Source organism: Nuphar pumila, chromosome 17, assembly GCF_984573655.1.
Source record: "Nuphar pumila chromosome 17, dmNupPumi1.hap1.1, whole genome shotgun sequence".
Lineage (NCBI taxonomy): Eukaryota > Viridiplantae > Streptophyta > Magnoliopsida > Nymphaeales > Nymphaeaceae > Nuphar > Nuphar pumila.
In genome coordinates this window covers 64,785,285-64,806,443 of record NC_143265.1, presented here as the reverse complement: position 1 = coordinate 64,806,443, position 21,159 = coordinate 64,785,285, and the positions used below count along the sequence as shown (strand labels likewise).

Below are 21,159 nucleotides of genomic sequence, written 5' to 3'. Positions count from 1 at the left end.
CACCACCAATGGAATTTATTCATTTGGAAGGGCCTTTACCGGTAGAACCAATTTAGAGTCCCAAGTCTCTCTCTCTCTCTCTCTCTCTCTCTCCCTCTTGAGTTTTGACTTTTGAGTCTTAAAGGGAATACGAAACGTTGCCAGCATCTTCCATTTACTTAGGAAAAAAGTTAACTACTGTATAAAAACGAGTCATAAGTTGGCGATCGTTGTTGATCGAAACTATAGTTTGTTTTTTACAGTAAAAAAAAGAAGGATGTGGACGCCATTGATTGGCACTTGGCTTTTGCTGATGATCTAAAAACTATAGTTTGTTTCTTAGTCTTCCATGACACTGGACTCTTTTGCAGGAAAGTTTAGCATTGAAAAGTAGATTACCTAGTTATAGAGCATTCTGCTCAGTCCGAATAAAAAAAACCAATGTCCAAGTGTAGATTTAACATTTCTTGACAGATGAGCTGCATCAAAATGAGGTTTTCTAGGTTGCATAAACTGACTGGATATTAACGCTATAGATGATATCGGGTCATAACTTGGATCATCCAAGATTTGTTCATCCGAACTCTTCAATTTTAGGTGTTGTGCCATTGGGAACTCACATGGTTTGTCTCACAGATATCCTGTATTTTTAGTATATCCAAAGTATATTTATACTTGAGAGTGTCAAGATATTTTTATATAAAACACAACATCTAAAGATGTTTTTAACTCATTGGCTTGATCCACATTGCTGCTAGCTATGTTGATGTCATCTAAGTAAACGAGAACAAATAAACAACCATTTTTTAGTAATTTGAGATGATAGGGAGTAGTTTGCTTTTGACGGAACAAAACCAATTCCTTTGAGAAATTTGAAAGTTTGAAAAATTTCTCAAACCAATTTTGAGAAGATTGTTTGAACCTATAGATCAATTTGTTTAGTTGACAAGCCTCATGCTCCCATTCACATGAAAATCTAAGAGGCAATGACATGTAAACTTCATCACCTAGATCCCTATGTAAGAATGCATTAGTAATGTCTAATTGAAAATGTGTCCTAATTATAATAGCTGTAATGACAAGAGTGATAAATTTGGTGATAGGGGCATATGTCTTGTGACAAACAAAACCTTCAATCTAAGTATAGCCCTTGGCTACTAATTGGGTTTTATATCACTTAATCTATCTATCATACTTGAATTTGACTTTATATATCCATTTGCAACCAATGAGTTGTTTTCCTTAAAAGAAGATTTGTAATGGATCATGTGTCATTATCTTCTAAGGCTTGAATTTCAGCCTCCTTACCCTCTTTTCAATGTGAAGGTTGCACGATTTGCCTAAAACTTCTTGGTTGATTGCTACAAGAAATGCCCGATGAGATGAGAAATGGTATCATAGCGTAGGTAATGTCTCAAGGGGTAACGAATACCTTTTTTTAACTAACGCGCCCGTTTTGATGGAGATAAGCAACGAGCAACATAACCCTTGTAGTCGTGGAGACATCGAGACGGAGACATCACTGCTACAAAAAAAGAGAGAAATAGCGACAGAAATTTTCCGTAACTACAACTACTAAAGTATGTCGACGGAATTGCCCGTCGCTGTAGATTACATACATTAAAAATAAAAGAAAAAGGGGGCGAGAAGAAGGGATTATTCTCTCTCCCTTCGAACCAAAACGCTCCTCCCCTCTCGCCCCATTCTCTCTCTGTCCGCCCCTCTGCAGACCTCTCCAGTTATGGCCCTCCCTCTCTCCTTCAAATCCTCCCTCTCCTCCTCCACCCCTTCTCTACCCGCTCTCAGGACCAAGCCCTCCTGATTCCGATACTCCGGAGAGGGCCATGAAGGACAGCGCCGTGAAGTCGCTCAGGCGAGGCAGATCGTCGATAGCCGCGGGAACCCCACGGTGGAGGTCGATCTGGAGATCTCTACAGATCGGACGTCCCGAGCGGTGCGTCGACCGCGATCTATGAGGCCCTGGAGTTGCAGGACGGCGATAAGGCCGTCTACGGTGGGAAGGGAGCGCTGAAGGCCGTACGGAACATCAATGAGGTCCTCTCCCCGAAATTGATCGGCGTCGATGTTAGGTGAGCTCGGTTTCTGGCTTTAGTTCTTCTTAGTTTTTTATTGTTTCATCGATCGATCGCTTTCTGTTAGCATCAGTGCGTGTTGTTATCCTTTAGTGATTTGCAGTCAAATTGGTTGTGATCATGTTCATTACCGATATGTAAAGGTAGATGTTTATTCATATTAGTGAATTCAGGATGAAAATTGCGAATTTGTTTCTAGAAATTGATTAACTAAATGGGAATTTCAAGTAAATGTATATGAGATTAAGAAAAAATAGTTTAATCTCGTCATTTTTACTTTTCTTTTTCATGTTTTATACTCAAATTGAATGGATTGATGTACATGAACTAATGTGTAGAAGACAGAATGATCGGCAGTTTGGTTGCAAACCGATTCAACTCTGATTTGTTTGTTCATTTCTTAATTGATGAATCCAAAATGTTTCTGAAAAATGTGGAGAAATGGAGAAAATATAAGAATGGTATATATACCTATGATCCTTCCATGACATGATATATGTAGATTTGTACAAAATTAAGGATGAACTAATGAAGTCAATGTGACATACGACTGAAGTTTATCTGTTTTCTCATAAATAGAAGTTGTCTTCATGTTCGATATGGATGATTTTGAGCTTGGTTATGCAGATCAAGATAGGCTTGGATGTTGCAGCTTCACAATTCTTCACAAAAGATGGGAAATATGACTTAGATTTTAAAAAGCAGCCAAATGATGTATCTCATTTGCACACATCAGGGCGCTTATGTGACTTGTACAAAGAATTCATTAGGGACTTTCCAATTGTTTCTATAGAAGATCCTTTTGACCAAGATGATTGGAGCTCATGGGCTTCACTGCAATCTTTAGTTGATATCCAACTTGTAGGAGATGATTTACTACTCATAAATCCAAAGAGAATAGCAGAGACAATTCAAAAGAAGGCCTGCAATGGTTTACTATTAAAGGTATGTGCTTTTTAATGTCTTTCTCCATGTACTTCCTTGACCAACACTTGCATTCAGCATGGCAATAAAAGAAATATATACACTTCCTCATATATAATTGAAAGAAAATTGAATCGAGAATTATGAGAGAATGAACATTTTTACTCTCACTTAGTCAAAAAAAGAAGAATAGAGGATGATACATATATTGTTACAAACTATCTTGAAAAGAGAAAGTCGATATTCTTGAAAGAGAGAAAGTTGATATTCCTTGATTTCAGCTGATCCTCATTTCCTCAATTTTATTAACCGTGTGATAGCATCCTTGATTCCAGCTGATCCTCATTTCCTCAATTTTAGTAACCATGTGATGTCATTTGATATCATCCTTTCCTTGATTTTAGTACTTGACATCAGCTGGTTCTCTTTTCCATGATTTTAGTAACCATATACAACAAATGTGATAGGATAAGAATACGCATGAACATGGTAAGTAGATAGGATAAGAATACACATGGTAAGTAGCCGCTCATTTCCTTTACTCCCCCTCAATTTGGAGCATGAGGGTTGAGTACGCCTAACTTGGTTTTGAGACGAGAGAAGTGATCAGTACCAAGTGCCTTTGTAAAAAGATCTGCATATTGTGAATGCGTGGGAACAAATTGTGTTTGAATTAGTCCGCTCTGAATCTTCTCCCACACGAGATGACAATCAATCTTGATATATTTGGTATGCTCGTGATATATTGGATTGGCGGCAATATGAAGTGTTGTTTGGTTGTCACAATGTAGTGTCATTGGTTGGGAATGATTAATTTCAAGGTCTAACAATAGATATTTGATCCATGTGAGTTCACAACATGCTAGAACCATGGATCGATATTCGGCTTCAGCCGATGATCTTGACACAGTAGATTATTTTTTTGTTTTCCAGGAAACAGGGTTGTCCCCAATCATGACACAATAACCGGATGTGGATCTACAGGTCATTGGGCAAGAAGCCAAATCAGAATCATAGTAACCAACAACTTGAATCTTACTGGTTGATGACATTAGAATCTCTTACCCTGGAGAACTCTTGACATCTAAGAACTCTCATGGCAGCATCCATATGTGGTTGTTGTGGCTTGCTACTGAACTCACTCAAAATGTTGATTGCGAATACAATATCAGGTCGGGTTATAGTCAAATATAGTAGCCGACCCACTAGGCGCCGATATGACCCTGGATCCTCCAACAAATCTTCATCTGTATTTTTGAGTTTGATACGTGGTTCCATGAGAATTTGGCTTGGCTTTGCCCCAAGGTATCCCATATCCTATAGAATATCGAGAGTATATTTTTGTTGAGATAAGAAAATTTCATTTTTGGATCTTACAACTTCTATGCCGAGAAAATATTTGAGTTGTCCAAGGTCTTTCAATCAGAATTGCTGTTTGATGTGAGACTTAAGTTGCTCTATGTATGCAACACCATCTCCTGCAATGACAATGTCATCTACGTAAACTAGAACAAAAATGTGTGTCCCATTAGTGACTTTTGAAAAAAATGAATAATCAGCTTTAGATTGTGAGAATCCTTCTTGAAGTAGATGAGTTGACCACTTGGCAAACTAGTTTCTAGAAGATTGTTTGAGGCCGTATAATGACTTGTGTAACCTGCAAACTTTGCGCTCTCCCTGAACAGAAAAACTTGGTGGTAAGTCCATATACACCTCTTCATTCAGGTCCCCGTGAAGAAAGACATTGTTGATGTCTATTTGATATAGATGTCAATTCATTATTGTTGCGATAGCTATCAAGTATCGTACAGTTACCAACTTGGCAACGGGGGTAAATGTCTCATTCTATTTGAGTGTAGCCCTTTGCTACTAGACGAGCTTTATACCTCTCAATGGATCCATCAGAGTGATGTTTAATTTTATACACTCATTTGCAACCAACAGGGTGTTTGTTCACAGGTAGATCTATAATCGATGGTTCTCTTTCAATGCCCTAATCTCTGAAGCCATAGCATCACGCCAACATTGGAACTTCATGGCATGAGAAAATGTTTTGGGTTCTGAGTGTTGGGAAATTGTGCTTAGAAAAGAGCGATGTTTTGAAAATTGATCATAACATATGACTTGGGATAACTCATGATCGGTGCTGCGAACCTTCTCTCTCGAGTCAGCTGATTGTAGTATGGGGGCAACCGTGTAATAGCTATAGTCTTTGAGATGCGGTGGTGGTTGGCAGATTCTTTCAGATCTCTGGATGTGGACTTGAGTGGGTTCCATGATTGAGAAGTTCAGGATTTGGATCATGGTGATTTGGATTATGGATCTCATTTTCTTGAACTGGGTTCTTGGGTCTTATAGGATTGAGGCTCGAATATGGATATGGGTAGGACTCGCCCTTCATCTTTATCCGAAATATTATGATCTTGAAATGAACACACATTTTCATAAAACTTTACATTCCGATATTTTTTTTGTTTCAAGATCATATACACGATAACCAACTTGACCATATGGGTATCCTATGAAAACTCCAGGCGCGATTATCAAATTTATGAGAATAATGAATGTTGTGAGCATATCACAAACATCCAAAAACACGAAAGTCATCATAAGCAGGGTTCTTATCATAAAGTAACTCATATGGCGTCTTGCTCATTAAAGGTTTGGGAGGAATGCGATTAGTGATATATGCAGCTATAAGAACTCATTCTCCCCAAAACTTGATGGGTAAAGAGGCTTGAAATCTCAAGGCTTGCGCAACATTGAGTACATCTCTATGCTTGCGTTTTGTTGAGATTAAGAGGTTTTAAGTTTAAGGTTTCTTAAAAGTAGGTTATTTGATATTTCTTGTTTAATGAGGGACTTGTATGTAATTTTTTATTGGCCTCTATCTATTTAACATAGAGATTAGCCCTAATCAAGGTTAACGAGTTTTCTCGTCTCATTGCCCTCTCTCTCTCTCTCTCGGTTCCTGTGCATCTCATCGAAACTTCTACATGGTATCAGAGCGGTAGATCTCGGGAGCGTGATCGATCGTGATCGATCTACACCAACAAAAGGGAGAAAAAAAAGGTTGGAAACAGGTGTGCACATTTATTTATTTTTTGCATAGATCTGATAACGGATCTGGTGTCTAACTAAGGTCATGACCTAGATCTGTCATCAGATCTAAGGGACACGGTGACTGCGTGTCATTAGGATCGGGATATGGTAGAGTTGAATGGTGTGCAGAAGAAACAAAAGTTTTTTTTTTTGTGGAAGTAAAGAAAACCTATATTGATAAGCAACAGTTTTGGATCTGGATGTGAAAGTTGTTCTCTTGCCGTAAATCCTGTGTTGTGGAATTTTTTTTTGGCTGTCGTGATTTCTGTGTCTGGGAGCAGCTGCCGTGATTTCTGTTTTTTTGTGCGTGCTCATATTATCTTTGGTCGTGAATCTGGATGCCGAGTTCGACATGGTTCTGTTCTTCTCAAATCTCATTTCCTGTGCTATTTTTTTTTTATTATCTGTGGTCGTGAACCTGGATGCCGAGTTCGACGTGGTTCAGTTTTTTTTCTCAGATCTCATTGCTTGATTTGATCTGATCTCTGTTTTGGGTTAAATAACCCTGTGTAGTTGTGAAAGAGGCTGTCGTATGAGGGTGAAATACATTGTTTTTCTTTGCTGACGTGATTTTATCCCTGATGTGGGTTGAACAACTTTGGGTGGTCGTGGAAATTGACTGACACAAGATTATGAAATATGTTGCTCCTGTGTTAGTTGGCTTGTGGTTGATGAACATTAAAAAATTTTAATCATAAGTGATTAAGAGAGTGAATCTATTTTTTTGTAGCAGTATTAGCATCAAATATCTCTCATTCCCTGTTAAGTATTATTCATTATGGGTGATGTTTCAAAATTTGATTCCCAAAAATGAGAATATTGGGGAATATAAGGCATTTGCAAATCCCTTTGCGTATGGTTCTTCTGTGAGATTGAATGAAACAAACTATGCCAGTTGGTCCAGAACGTTTATGATGTCGGTATCTAGACATCGTAGAAAACATATTTTGTTGGAAACTGAACCAAATGAAAAGGTGGGAAAATATATTACTTGGGACGAAGATAATGACATTGTTATGTCATGGATCATGAATAGTGTCGAACCTCATATTGCAGATGGTCTAATTTACTATAATACAACCAAACAGATGTGGGACAATCTTCGAGATACGTACTCACAAGAGACTAATGTGAGTCGTATCTTGCAAGTCGAACGGGAAATATATAATTTACAGCAAGGAGATCAGACCTTGGCCCAGTACTATGCCTTTGTCAAAGCTGCGTTTGAAAGACTCAATGTTCACAGACCTCTTTGTTGTTCGAAACACAAGGATCATAAAAAACAGACTATGGTTGCTCGGTTTCTCACTGGTTTATCTTCAGAATTCTTTATTGCAAAAGTCCAAATGATGACTGGATCCGATGTACCTACTCTTGCTGATGCATACAATCGTCTGAGTAGACTTGCGATCTCTCTTCCACAATCTCATCCTGTGTCCCAGTCATCTGCTCTCGCTGTCTCATCTGGTTATGGGCGTGAAAATATTCAGAATATCAGAAGACGAGGTCGTGGCAGAGGTATAGGAGGCAGAGGAAAACTTCAATGTACATTCTGTGAAAAATCTAGACATTTAGAAGATCGTTGCTGGGATAAGCATGGCCGACCTACTTTTTCGTCATCAAAGTCAAATGCTTCAAAAGCAAATGTTACTACACTAGAGGTAACAAATGCACATGATAATACCTTTGCAAGTGACAATATCACCCTCAGTCGAGCAGAATATGATGAGTTGATAGCTCTTCGCCCTTCGAGCTCCTCCTCTCCTGTAGCTGGTGTTGCTTACTCAACAAGGAATGATAGTAAGTGGATTATTGACTCTGGTGCATCCAGACATTTGTGTGAAAATTCGTTTTTCTTTTCAGATCTAAAGGATATTAATGTTCATCGAGGAGTCTCATTAGCCGATGGGAGTTCCTCACCAGTTGTTGGTCAGGGAAATGTTTCTATATCCTCCTCCTTACAGTTGAAAAATGTTCTGCATGCTTTAAATTTTCTTCAAAGTTTACTCTCTGTTAGTTGTCTTACCAAAGAACTAAACTGTAGAGTGATATTTGATTCGATGGGTTGTCATTTTCAGGATTTATTGACGGGGAAGAAGATTAGTGGAGGCTATGAAGAAAGTGGAGTCTATTACCTACATCATTCAGTGGGTAATGTTTATGCTGCAGTGGACCACTACTTCAGTCCTGTTTAGTGGCATCGTCGTCTTGGTCATCCTTCATTGTCAAAGCTTCGTTATGTCTTTCCTCAAATTCCTTCTACTACATCATTACAATGTGAAGCATGTCAGTTGGGCAAGCATCATCGAAGTTCGTTTCCTTCGAGTCAGAGTCAGTCCAGTCATAAAGTTTTTGAACTTCTTCATGCAGATGTATGGGGTCCTAGTAAGATTACTACTAGGACTCAGTGTCGATATTATCTTGTTATTGTTGATGACTTTTCTAAGTTGTCGTGGGTGTTCTTAATAAAAGAAAGATCTGAAGTTTCAAGTATTATCAAATCCTTAATTCTTGAAATAAAAAACTCAGTTTGAATCTGTTGTCAAGATTGTTCGCACTGATAATGCTCTTGAGTTTAAATCAAAAGCCCTGTTATAATTTTACCAAGATCATGGCATTCAACCCCAAACTACCTGTGCCTATTCATCTCAGCAAAATGTTGTGGCTGAGCGAAAATACAGGCACCTACTTGATGTTGCACAGACCCTTATGATACAATCCAATGTTCCTGCGGTATATTGGGGTGATGCGATTATCACTGCTTGTTATCTGATCAACCGCATGCCTTCATCTTCTGTGGAAAATCAAATTCCATTACATATCCTAAAACCTAATGCCCTACTCTTCTCTTTCTCACCTAAAATATTTGGATGTGTTTGCTTTGTACACAAACTTGGCCCTGACTGTGATAAACTAGCTGCTCAAGCTACAAAATGCATATTTATAGGTTATCCAAAAAATAAAAAAGGATATCGATGTTATGATCCAATTTCTCGCCGAGAGTATGTCAGTGCAGATGTATATTTCTTGGAATCCATTCCATATTACTCTAGTACTGGTTCCCAGATGCAAGTTGATCCAGCTAAGTCTTTTCCATTACCTATACCTCCTTTTCCTTTGGAGTCTGTGCCCTCGTTACCGAACCAAACTTCATCTTCTTCACGATTTAATAATCCTCCATTGGTATATGTGCGTAGAGCTCCACCTCCTCCGATGCCTTTATCTTCTTCTTCTCCTGAGGTAAGTACTACTGACAACAGTGATCTTCATGATGATGATAACAGGCCAATCATTCTACGAAAGGGGACTCGACAATGTACCTTATATCCCATATCTCATTTTGTGTCCGATGTCAGAATTGGAAATCAGATGAAAACCTTTATTTTAGCCTTATCTGCTGAAACTATTCCTCTGAACTATCAACAGGCAGAGCTAGATAACAGGTGGAAGCTGGCTATGCAAGAAGAAATGGATGCTTTATTGTCCCAGCATACATGGTATCTAGTTGATTCCGAATGCTGACATTGTTGGATGCAAATGGGTATATACAATAAAGTACAAATCGGATGGTTCTATTGAAAGGTACAAGGACATATTAGTAGCAAAAGGGTATACTCAGACTTATGGTATTGACTTCTTTGAAACCTTTTCTCCTGTTGCACGGATGGGCACCATTCGTCTTGTTCTCTCAGTAGCTGTTCATCATGGTTGGAGTTTGTGTCAATTAGATGTGAAAAATGCATTTCTATATGGGGATCTATCTGAGATAGTTTGCATGCAATAACCTCCTGGATTCAAGGTTTAGGGAGAGTGTCAGAAGGTGTGTAGATTGAGAAAGGCGATATATGGCTTGAAACAAACTCCGCGTGCATGGTTTCAAAAGTTGTTTGAAGTGATGTCGAGTTTTGACTTTAATAGTTCAGCGGCAGACCATACATTATTTATTAAGAAAACCAACTCAGGCATAGTTGTTATGGTGGTATATGTTGATGACATCATTCTTACAGGAGATGATGTGAAAGATATTGAAGCCACAAAGGCTCATCTTCAAAAACACTTTGTTACAAAAGACCTTGACTCACTTAGATATTTTCTGGGTATAGAAGTTGTCAGGAGTCGTGAAGGGATGGTTTTGTCCCAACGGAAGTATGTTCTTGACTTATTAAAGGAAACTGGAATGCTGGGAGCTAAACCAGCTAATATCCCCACGGACCATAAAGTTCAGTTGTTTGAAGAAGGGTCGAAACCCGTTGACAGCAAAAGCTATCGCTCACTAATAGGGAAGCTACTATATGTAACTGTGACCAGGCCTGATATTGCTTTAGCAGTAAGCAAAGTTAGTCAATTTATGGACAAACCAACTGAGGTACACTGGAATGCAGCTATAATGATTCTCAGGTATTTAAAATCCTCTCCTGGAAAAGGGTTATTATTCAAGAAAGGTGGAACTCTGGAGATAGTGGCTTACTCTGATGTTGGCTATGCAGGATCTGTAGTGGATAGAAAATCTACCACAGGATTCTGTGTTTTTGGGAGATAACCTAATTTCATGGAGAAGTAAGAAGCAAAATGTGGTTGCTAGGTCTAGTGCAGAATCAAAATATAGGGCTATGGCCCAAACAACTGCTGAATTAATGTGGGTTCGTACGGTTCTGAATGATCTTCAGGTGAAGGTTTCCTCTCCTATGACCATGATGTGTGATAACAAGGCTGCCACATATATAGCGAACAATCCTGTCTTTCATGAGAGGACAAAGCATATTGAGGTTGATTGCCACTATGTAAGAGATATGGTTCAAGCTGGTCATATCACTACCAAATATCTAAAGTTTGAGGACCAAGTTGCAGATATGTTTACAAAGCCTCTTGCTAGACCAAATTTCTCAAAATGCTATGACAAGCTGAGCATGATCGATATCTATGCTCCAGCTTGAGGGGGAGTGTTGAGATTAAGAGGTTTTAAGTTTAAGGTTTCTTAAAAGTAGGTTATTTGATATTTCTTGTTTAATGAGGGACTTGTATGTAATTTTTTATTGGCCTCTCTCTATTTAACATAGAGATTAGCCCTAATCAAGGTTAACGAGTTTTCTCATCTCACTGCCGTCTCTCTCTCTCTCTCTGCCTCGGTTCCTGTGCATCTCATTAAAACTTTTACACGTTTAACCACTCCGTTTTGTTGAGGGGTCACAACACAACTATGTTGGTGTTCAACTCTCTTTTTCTTTAAAAAATTTTGCATATAATTTGAAAAAAATTCAGTACTATTGTCAGATCTGCGACTTAGAATTTTGCTATTGATTTGGTTTTCAACTAGCAAGAATTTTTTTTTATTTGGACTATGGTTTCTGATTTATGCCGCATGAGATGAACCCATATAGTTCTAGAGTAGTTGTCCTGTCAAGAAGTATTGTACTTCGGATAATGAAGGGGTTTGATATCCGCCCCATATTGAAAAGGTTTTGACAAAAAAATCATCCCGCTTGGGAAGGAAAGGCGAGCTTGTTTGGCCATATGACAAATATCACAATGATTGTGAGAAACACAACCATGTAATTTATTACAATTTATGAGAGTTTGTAATCTAAAATTTAAGAGATGTCCAAGTCTCAAGTGCCAAATATTAGAATCAAAGGATAAACTATTTAAAGAAAGATGGTCATCGATCTCAAAAACATAGAGTTCACCATGTCGCTTACCCACCCCAATCTCTTCTTCGAGAGATGGTCCTGAAAAGCACAATGATCATCGTAAAAGAAAATGTCACATTTCAGATCTTGAATTAATTGAATATGAATTCTGAAACAAAAAGAACACTCGAAAGAAAAATGTTTGGCCTCAATAGGACACTACCCATGTGAGTAGCATGTGTAGAGGATTCATTTGGCAATCCAATAGGGGAAAAAATAGTGGAAATTGGAAGTATCAGGTTTGACAAGGAATTTGTAATGTGGTCTGATGCACCCATGTCTATGATCCAATTTTCGGACGATATAAAACCGACGAAAGGAGTTGCAAAATTACCTGTTAGATGTGATGGTTTAGAATTACCTAGATTTATCACAACGACTATTTGATCAAGTTGTTCTTGAGTAAGTCGTTGGGAGGTTTAGACGGGACAAGATTTGTTGCCTTCAGAAGATACAGGGTTAGCGCTAGCTTGACTCCATTGACAGGCATTGAAGGGTGTACCTGATCGATTTGGGAACCCATGGAGATAGAAACATTTGGCCGTTATATGATCGAGTTTTCTGCAGTGATCGCATTTTGGACGAATGCGATTTTTTCGATTTCTAGTTGGATCCATGTTGATCTGAGTATTGGACTCATTTATGATTGCCACCATTGGTTCTTGGTTAGCTGTGACCCTAAGATCACACTGTCTTTCTTCCTGCAATGCGAATGCTTTTGATATATTCGGTAATAGCGTCATCAAGAGCAGTTGACTCCTTATGACACTATAACTTTCATTTGGGCCCATTAGAAATCGTATTAGTCTTTCCAAATTCTGCTGCTCATGAACGACCTTCACGGCTTCACATGTACACGGAGGACTAGTCATGTATATGGACAATTCATCCCATAGGCCCTTTATTTTTGTATAGTAAGCTGCCACGGAGGTCCGCATCTGCTTGAGATTTGTGATATCTTGTTGGATCTAATAAAGGTGTGGGGCATTTGATTGAGAAAATTGATCACGGAGTTCAACCCATACTTCAGCAGCAATTTCAGCATAGATGACGTTTGAGGACAAATCTGGATGCAATGAATTAAGAAGCTATGATAGGATCATATTGTTAAAGCGTTTTCAAGCTGCAATAGATTTGATGGGAGAAGTCGGTTTTTTGATGGATCCATCTACGAATCCAAATTTATTTTTGGCAGAGAGTGTCATATTCATAGCATGGCACCATTTGGTATAATTAATCTTATATAAATAGCTGTTCCTTTCCTTTAATAATCTTATATAAATGACCTCTATAAGATGGGCATTTGATGCATTTATTTTATTTTGTTGCATTCAAATTTCATGATTTGAAGCCAGAAAAAGCCAAGTGTTTGTAATAAAGTGAGTTGAATAAAAGAAAGAAAGGGGATCAAAGATAGACTGCATTTTTATTCACAAGTAGGGTTGACATCAGGTGAACAGTGCCACAACCAGATTGGACCCAAATTCCTATTAGGCTTTGGGAGAAACATGTGCAAATTTAGCCTGGTCCATTAGGCTATAAGCTGGGCCAGTGGGCCTGTTCCTGGTCTTAGTCAGGCTTAGTATCATTTTGATGGGTTTCTTACATGTACTTGTTATAGTGGGCTAGCACTGGGGTACTCTAGGCCCTTGATATTTATATGCGAGAGTTTGTGGAATCATGGTCAATAGGGGCAAGTTGGCAAAGAAGAATGGGGCTAAAAGATAATTCATCAGTAACTCTTCAGAATATAAGAAATGGAAGGAAATGAAAAATAAAGAAAATAAAGGATGCTAAATAAGAATGTGAATAATAAGAGTTTTAAAGTGGAAATATTAAAATAATATGGCTCTTTCTCTAGCTATTGGTATTTCATGGTAGTGGCTACTGTAGAGAACCTTTTTTATGAAGTTAACAACAGCAGCTGCAACAATAACAATAATGACAATAACAGCAAGCAGACCAACAACAACAATAAATTTTAATCTATTCTACTGAAATTTGAAGGGAAAAAAGAATATTTTTAGCACTACTACTGCTATTGGAGAATCAAATAGAAAACATACAAGAAAGGAAAAGAGCAACTATGAGAAGACCTGGATCATGGCTAATGAGTTTTTGAATAGCTGAATTATAAGATGTAGCAGGACCAACAAGGATGAAATGATAAGGTAAGAATTTATCTTAAAGACCTATTGAAATATTTTGCTACATTAGGCAAATCTGCCTTTGGTGCCAGGTGGTAAAGAGGTATATAATGAAATGGATAAGGAAGAATATAATGTTAAGGAGGTATATAATGAAATGGAGAAGGAAAAATATAATGTTACCACAGAAATAATGGATTGTCCTGCACTCTACCAATAAGGGCATTCTCTTTATAACGTGGATTAAAACTAGAACTGGAATTACCTTTTTTATGACCACAACAACAGGTATGTATATGTCTATGACTGATGTGACAGACACAATATTGACTAGTTGCAGTAGTGCATCACTGAAAAACAAAAATCTAAAGAAGAATGTTACTATTCAAGTTTTTTTTTGTTTTCTTGCATCTAGTTACATGTACCAAAGTGGTTAAGATGCAGCAATGCGTGTAGAATCTGCTTTATTGATTGATATGGCAAAGCCACCCCAAGTTTATGGGCTGGTTGACTGTCTTTGATGGAGACAGCAAGGACTGAACACCAAGCCCACAGAATTATTCTGGAAGTGCATCCATCCACATCAATCCTGGCTGCTTGATACTTTGTTAATTATCGCTTTTCTTTTGCAGGTTAATCAGATTGGTTCAGTTACAGAATCAAGTCAAGCAGCTCTTGACTCTAAAACAGCTGGCTGGGGTGTGATGGTCAGCCACCGTAGTGGTTAGACAGAAGATAATTTTATTTCTGATCTTTCTGTTGGTCTGGCAAGTGGGCTGGCACATATTTCCATATGTCTCCCATCTTTTCCTTAACCTTTTGTTATGTTGTTTGATCTTTCTAAATAACACGCTATATCACAGATCAAAACTGGAGCCCCATGCCGACGCTAGCAGCTGGCCAAGTACAATCAAGTATCATCTCTCTCTTTCTGGTCTTAGGTGTTGATTGTAAGCTTTCTTCCTTGAGTTACTGCTGTGAAAATATCCATCATCATCATCACTTGCATCAGATGGCTGTTTCGGCCCCTCCATCTGCATGTGGTGAGTTTCTTAATCATCGTCATCTTCTTCTCTGTTTTACTCGGACTTCTCCTCCTCCTCTTCTTTTTTTGTGTACTTGGGAAGAATCCAATATCAAATAGTTTCTCTCAAGGAAAAACTGTCTTTCGATGGAAACTGAAAGCTGATCTTAGATTGACGTTATCACAGTGGCCGTCAGTTGGATTTGTACAAACGGAAGACAGGCAGTGCTGGATCTTGGCTTTTCAGTTGGTGGTGAGATTCTTGCGGGAAGCGCTCTGCAACTCCATTTTCGGGACAAGGAGGTAGCGGAAGAGGTGTGTATAGTGGTAATTTTAAATAGAATTCAAGAAGTTCTTCCCAAATGCAATGTGTTTCCCAGCCTCTTAGGAACTGATGGCTTTATGCCAATAGGTGGCGGCCTCCTGCAGGGTGTGTTAAGATCTGTGTTTAGTGGATTCAAGCATGGGTGGAGAGTGGGCTACACCATTAGACTTAAGAATGTCTCCTTTCTGAAGATGGGTTGGATAGTTCATCTTTTTCATATTTTCTTCTTCCTCTTCTTTTTCTTCACGTGTTTTTCTTCTTGTTTTCTTTTTCTTTTTCGTTTTTCTCTATGATTCTCTTGTAAGTCTTCGTATTTTTTGCGTTATCTTTATTCTTTTTGCTGTATTTTGTGTCTAATCGTTGCAGGTATACTCTTTTGGAGCTTCAAATAGGATATAGAGTGAAAACACTAATTACTTTTATTGACCGGCGGCCAAGAATCTCATCTAGCAATCGTCGGTCATCTTTTTTTCTCTATCGATCTTTCCCTTCATAGATTTGGCTCTGTGATGTGTGCAGCAAGAGGATATCAACGTGCAACAAAGGAAAGAACGTAGGTACATGTTTTCAAGAAAGGTGGTTCACTCTCTTCTTCTTAAAATTCGTCGGACAACCCTTGAGGTAAGTCTTCTCACCCACTGCTTGTAGTTAGGCATAGAATAGATTTAATTCGATTAGACGCATAGTTTGTTGTTAATTTGTTAAATCAATTTGTTAATTAAATTATTTTCTCGTATTTTGGAAATGTTATTTAGATTATATTAATTAGAATTAGATAAATTAGATTTATTTGAATAGCCTCAATCGATATAGTGTGTCTTGCAGTTTAGTGTGTCTACTTAATTTCGGTCGTTTATTAATTTTAGTTCAATAGTAGTTAGATTAAATTTATTTTCATCTTGTTGTTTGCGTCATATTCTGTTCTTATCTACGTTTTTAGGATTAAATTAGTCAATTTTAGCTGAGTGTTTGCTTGAGTTAGCGGTAGATCATTTAGTGTGCGATTTAGTTTTTCTTTGTCAACAACAACAACAACAATTACAACTACGCCTTCTAGTTTTTTCCTTGTATTTTTAATTAATTTTCAGCATTGCATAATCATGGTAGTGATTTTTTTTTGTTTAGAATTGATTTTAGAATAGTCTTTATTCTGATTAGTATTTAATTAGATTGATTTGTGTTGTTTTAATTAATTTTTAATTGCATTATCGTTAGAATTAGAAATTGGTAAAGTGAATTTCACGTCTTAGTGCGTCATTTCATGTGAATTTTTGTAGAGTTTCATCCAAGGACAAGACATACACGTAACTAGAGGATATTGGTGAGGTCTATGCCGAATTTGAGGAGATTTTGATCTGTTTTGATCTTGCCCATCCTTGCATATGTAGCTGACCATCTTTTCAGGTTCATTGTGGATTTCACAATGGATCAGAGACCAATCAACAATTTTTTTCAGATGAGGAGATTATAGCAGTAGGATCATTGGAGTTGCCTTGGCTTGCCAATATGGTGAACTATTTGGTGGCTAGACAACTACCTGTGCATTGGGGCAGGAATAAGAGAGATCGATTCTTAGCGCAGGTCAAACACTATTTCTGGGATGAACCAGAGTTGTTTAAGTATTATACAGACCAAGTGACAAGGAGATGCATCCTAGAGGAAGAGTATGAGTCCATTCTTACTTTTTGTTATTCTCTGGCTTGTGGAGGACATTTCAGTAGTAGGAAGACTGCAACCAAGGTTTTGCAGTTTGAATTTTATTGGCCCACCCTTCATAAGGATGCTCATGAGTTCAGTAAACGTTGTGTTCGTTGCTAGTAGTCAGAGAACATGTCTAAGAGGGACATGATGCCCTTGCTCTCCATACTTGTAGTAGAAATTTTTTATGTTTGGGGCATTGATTTTATGAGCCCGTTCTTGCCATCGTTCAGAAATGTGTATATTCTTGTGGCGGTTGATTATGTTTCCAAGTTGGTCGAGGTTGTGGCAACCAAGACCAATGATCATAAAGTAATGCTTAAGTTCATTAAGCACAATATCTTTAGTCGGTTTGGTGTGCCCCGGGTGATAATTAATGATAATGAGAAGCACTTCAAGAATGCGCATATTGCCTCTCTTCTGAGAAGATATTTTATGCAGCACAAGTTCGTCACCCCTTATCATCCTCAAACCATTGGATATGTAGAGGTTTCAAATAGGAAGATTAAGAGGATTCTTGAGAAGACAGTTCGGCCAGACATGAAGGATTGGTCACAACGCCTTGATGATGCATTATGGGCTTACCAAATTGCCTTTAAGACCCCTATTGGCATGTCACCTTATCGTTTAGTATTCAGAAAAGCATGCCACCTCCCTATCGAGTTAGAACATAGGGTCTACTGAGCAATCAAAAAGTTTAATTTTGATATGACCTAGGTTGGCAAGGAGCGGCGATTGCAGTTGAGTGAGTTCGAAGAACTTAGAAATGATGCATACGAGAGTATGAAGATCTATAAAGCTCGAACCAAGGCATTTCATGATAAACACATTGTTAAGAAAGTGTTCGAGCCTGGGTAGAAAGTGTGACTCTTAAATTCTCGTCTTTAGCTCTTCTCAGAGAAGCTCAAATCAAGATGGGATGGTCTATACGTGGTGCATGAGGTCTTTTCGCATGGTGCAGTGACCCTGTACAATGCTCGCATACGAGGTATTTTCAAGGTCAATGGACAAAGACTCATGTCCTACATTTCAAATGGCTCATAGGCAAGAGAGTGCAAGGTCTTGGATCTTCCCGAGAAGTAGGACCTGAGCAGAGATTTTGTATCATAATCATAGATTAGGAATAAATTAGATTGTTTTACTTTCTTTTCGTTGTTAGTTAGTTTTTTAATAAACTATCATGAATAGTTGCTTTAATATTTTACGCTTTTAGTGTTTATGAGTTACAAGTTACAAGACAACATGAAACCTTAAAGGGAGCAATTCATATGCCAAACCAATAGGAAATCGTGCATCTGCGTATGCATGACGGTGGTGCACAAACAAGACAACATTCAGTTCATCGGGTTCTGCACAGAAGCAGGTTGCATCTTTTCTTTCTCTCATCTTTCTTTTATGTTTCTTGGGTGTGCATGAACATTTGCATTCTTGTATTGTAGTATGCCACTGAGGACAGTATCATTCAGGCATGGAGGAGGGTATGAGATGCACACCCTTTTTTTTTGTTTATATATGGTTTTTTGGTAAAAACTCATGAAGTTAGGCTTTTTATAAACAAGTTTTAGCATTATATGAATGTTTTTACCTGATTTGACAATTTAGAGAATTTTTAATCATGTGATTTTTTTTTCTGATTTCAATATACAAGGAATTGTTATTTATGTGGATTTCAAAGAAAAGATAGGATATGATTGTTAGAGTTCGTTTTGAATTGCATGAATGAATATGAACAATTATTTTGTGAAAAACTAATTTGTGAAAATATAAAGTGATAAAAAGAAAAGTGCACATGTGTAGTTGTCTTGAAATTCGTAGTTGTTCCTTAGTAGCTGGGTTCAGGCATAATGTAAATTGCTTGTGTTCACACAAATAGGGCAACTGAGAGGTTCAAACTTCTTTGTCTAGTCAACACTTATGGCTTGGTGGGTTCGAGCAAGTAAGCCTGAGGGGTGTTCTACACTTTGTGCCCTAAAGTTATCTGGTTTGGGAGTCACTAGCCCAACACTCGTTACATAGACCTATTAGAAAGCTTAAGAGGTATGGATATTGCACACGACATGAAGAAAACTATATATAACTATGAAAATCTAAAGCTTAATTACTCGAGTGATTAAATCTGAGGGATACTTTGTATTGAATGCCCTAAGGTCATCTGGTCTGGGAGTCATTGACCCAAAGCTCGCTACATGGGTTGCGAAAGCTTGAAAATTGACATAGTGCTCGAATTGAAAAAAAGAAAGAAAGAAAGGAGCTTAATGAAAAATCACTGCTTCAAAAGAATTTTGAAAACTGTTAAGAAAACATACATGTGAGGATAGATGGACAATAATATGAACGTGCTTGATTTTCTAAGAAAAAAGCATAGATAATTACAAACTCTAGAAAGATAGAAGGAAAAACTTTATTACTGTGGAGGCGTATTAGACTTTAAACATGTTATGAGAATGCATTTGTATGAAATATATGTTTAAACTCGTTTTCTCGAGTGCCTAATGCTTTTTAGAAAATAATTTATATATTCATGACAAAGATGTTTGTAGGTAGCATCACTGTAAACTCTTGCGAGACCAAACTCACCCATTGGGAAAACCTAGGGGTTTAAAGGGCGTGTTGCATACGCTAAATGCAATCGTGATTTTCACGAAAGTGAGTTAGGCTAATTAGGATTTGTACTTATATTGTTTTTGAATTTATGCATTGTTATTTTCAGTTTCTTAGCATATCTAGTTAGATATTGTTTAGGATTGGTTTGCTCAGGGATTGGCAAACAAGCAAGCATAGGGGCATTTGATAATGCATGAAATGCATATCATTTTATCACACATTCATGCATTTATATGTGGTTTTATGGCATAAGTATTCATATTTGTGATATTTTAGATACAAAGAGGCTTTAATTTGAATTTTGCTCAAAACCGAGTTAAAAGGAGAGAGATAGAGCTATTTGGGTTCAGTTTTGAGGAGATTTAGATCCAGATCTGATCCAAATCCTTCACCATGGACCTTGGATTAGATCCATACTTAAACCCATCTAAGATTTGAAGATCTAAGGTGACACTCAAAGATGACGCCTAGAGGTAAATTGCAAATTTTAATAATTTGAAGGTCATTCTTGAAAATAACTTGAACTAAGGGTTGTTTTAGAAAATAGGGTAAAATTTTCATATAAAAAGAAAGCTACAACAACCCAAAACTCGTCTAGCAGCTTTGGAAGCTATGCCTTTATTCTCCCATCTTCTTCTTCACGTTTTCTTCTTCCTCTTCTTTTTCTTCTTTCTGTGTTTCTCTTCTTGTTTTCTTTTTCTTTTTTGTTTTTCTCTGTGATTCTCTTGTAAATCTTCGTGTTCTTCGCATTCTTTCTATTCTTCTTGCTGTATTTTATATCTAATCGCTGCAGGTATACTCTTTTGGAGCTTCAAATCAGATTTGGCATAAAAACGCCAATTACCTTTATTGATCGGCGGCCGAGAATCTCATCTAGCAACCACCGATCATCTTTTTTTCTCCATCGATCCCCCCCCCTTCATAGATTCAACTCTGGGACGTGTGCAGCAAGAGGATATCAACGTGTAGCAAAGGAAATAATGTAGGTACGTGTTTTCAAGAAAGGTAGACCGCTCTCTTCTTCATAAATTTTGTCGGACAACCCTTGAGGTAAGTCTTTTCACCCACTGCTTGTAGTTAGGCATAGAATAGATTTAATTCGATTAAACATATAGTTTATTATTAATTTATTAATTAAATTATTTTATCATATTTTAGAAATGCTATTTAGATTAGATTAATTAAAATTAGATAAATTAGATTCACTTGAATAACATCAATCGGTATAGCATGTCCTGTGGTTTTAGCGTGTCCTAGTTAATTTCGGTTGTTTATTAATTTTAGTTCAATACTGGTTAGATTAAATTTATTTTCATCTTGTTGTTTGCGTCAGATTCTGTTTTCATCTACGTTTTTAGGATTAAATTAGTTGATTTTAGCCAAGTATTTGTTTGAGTTAGCGATAGATCATTTAGCGTGCAGTTTAATTTTTTCTTGTATTTTTAATTAATTCTCAACATTGCGTCATCATGTTAGTGATTATTTTTTTGTTTAGAATTGATTTTAGAATAGTCTTCATTCTGATTAGTATTTAATTATATTGATTTGCGTTGTTTTAATTAATTTTTAATTGCAT

General features: G+C 37.4%; 1 pseudogene; it reads left to right on the top strand.

Annotated features, from left to right (window-relative positions):
- The first annotated feature begins 1,823 nt into the window (after positions 1-1,823).
- Positions 1,824-15,680, top strand: LOC149812062 (enolase 1, chloroplastic-like; annotated as a pseudogene).
- Positions 15,681-21,159: the final 5,479 nt, after the last annotated feature.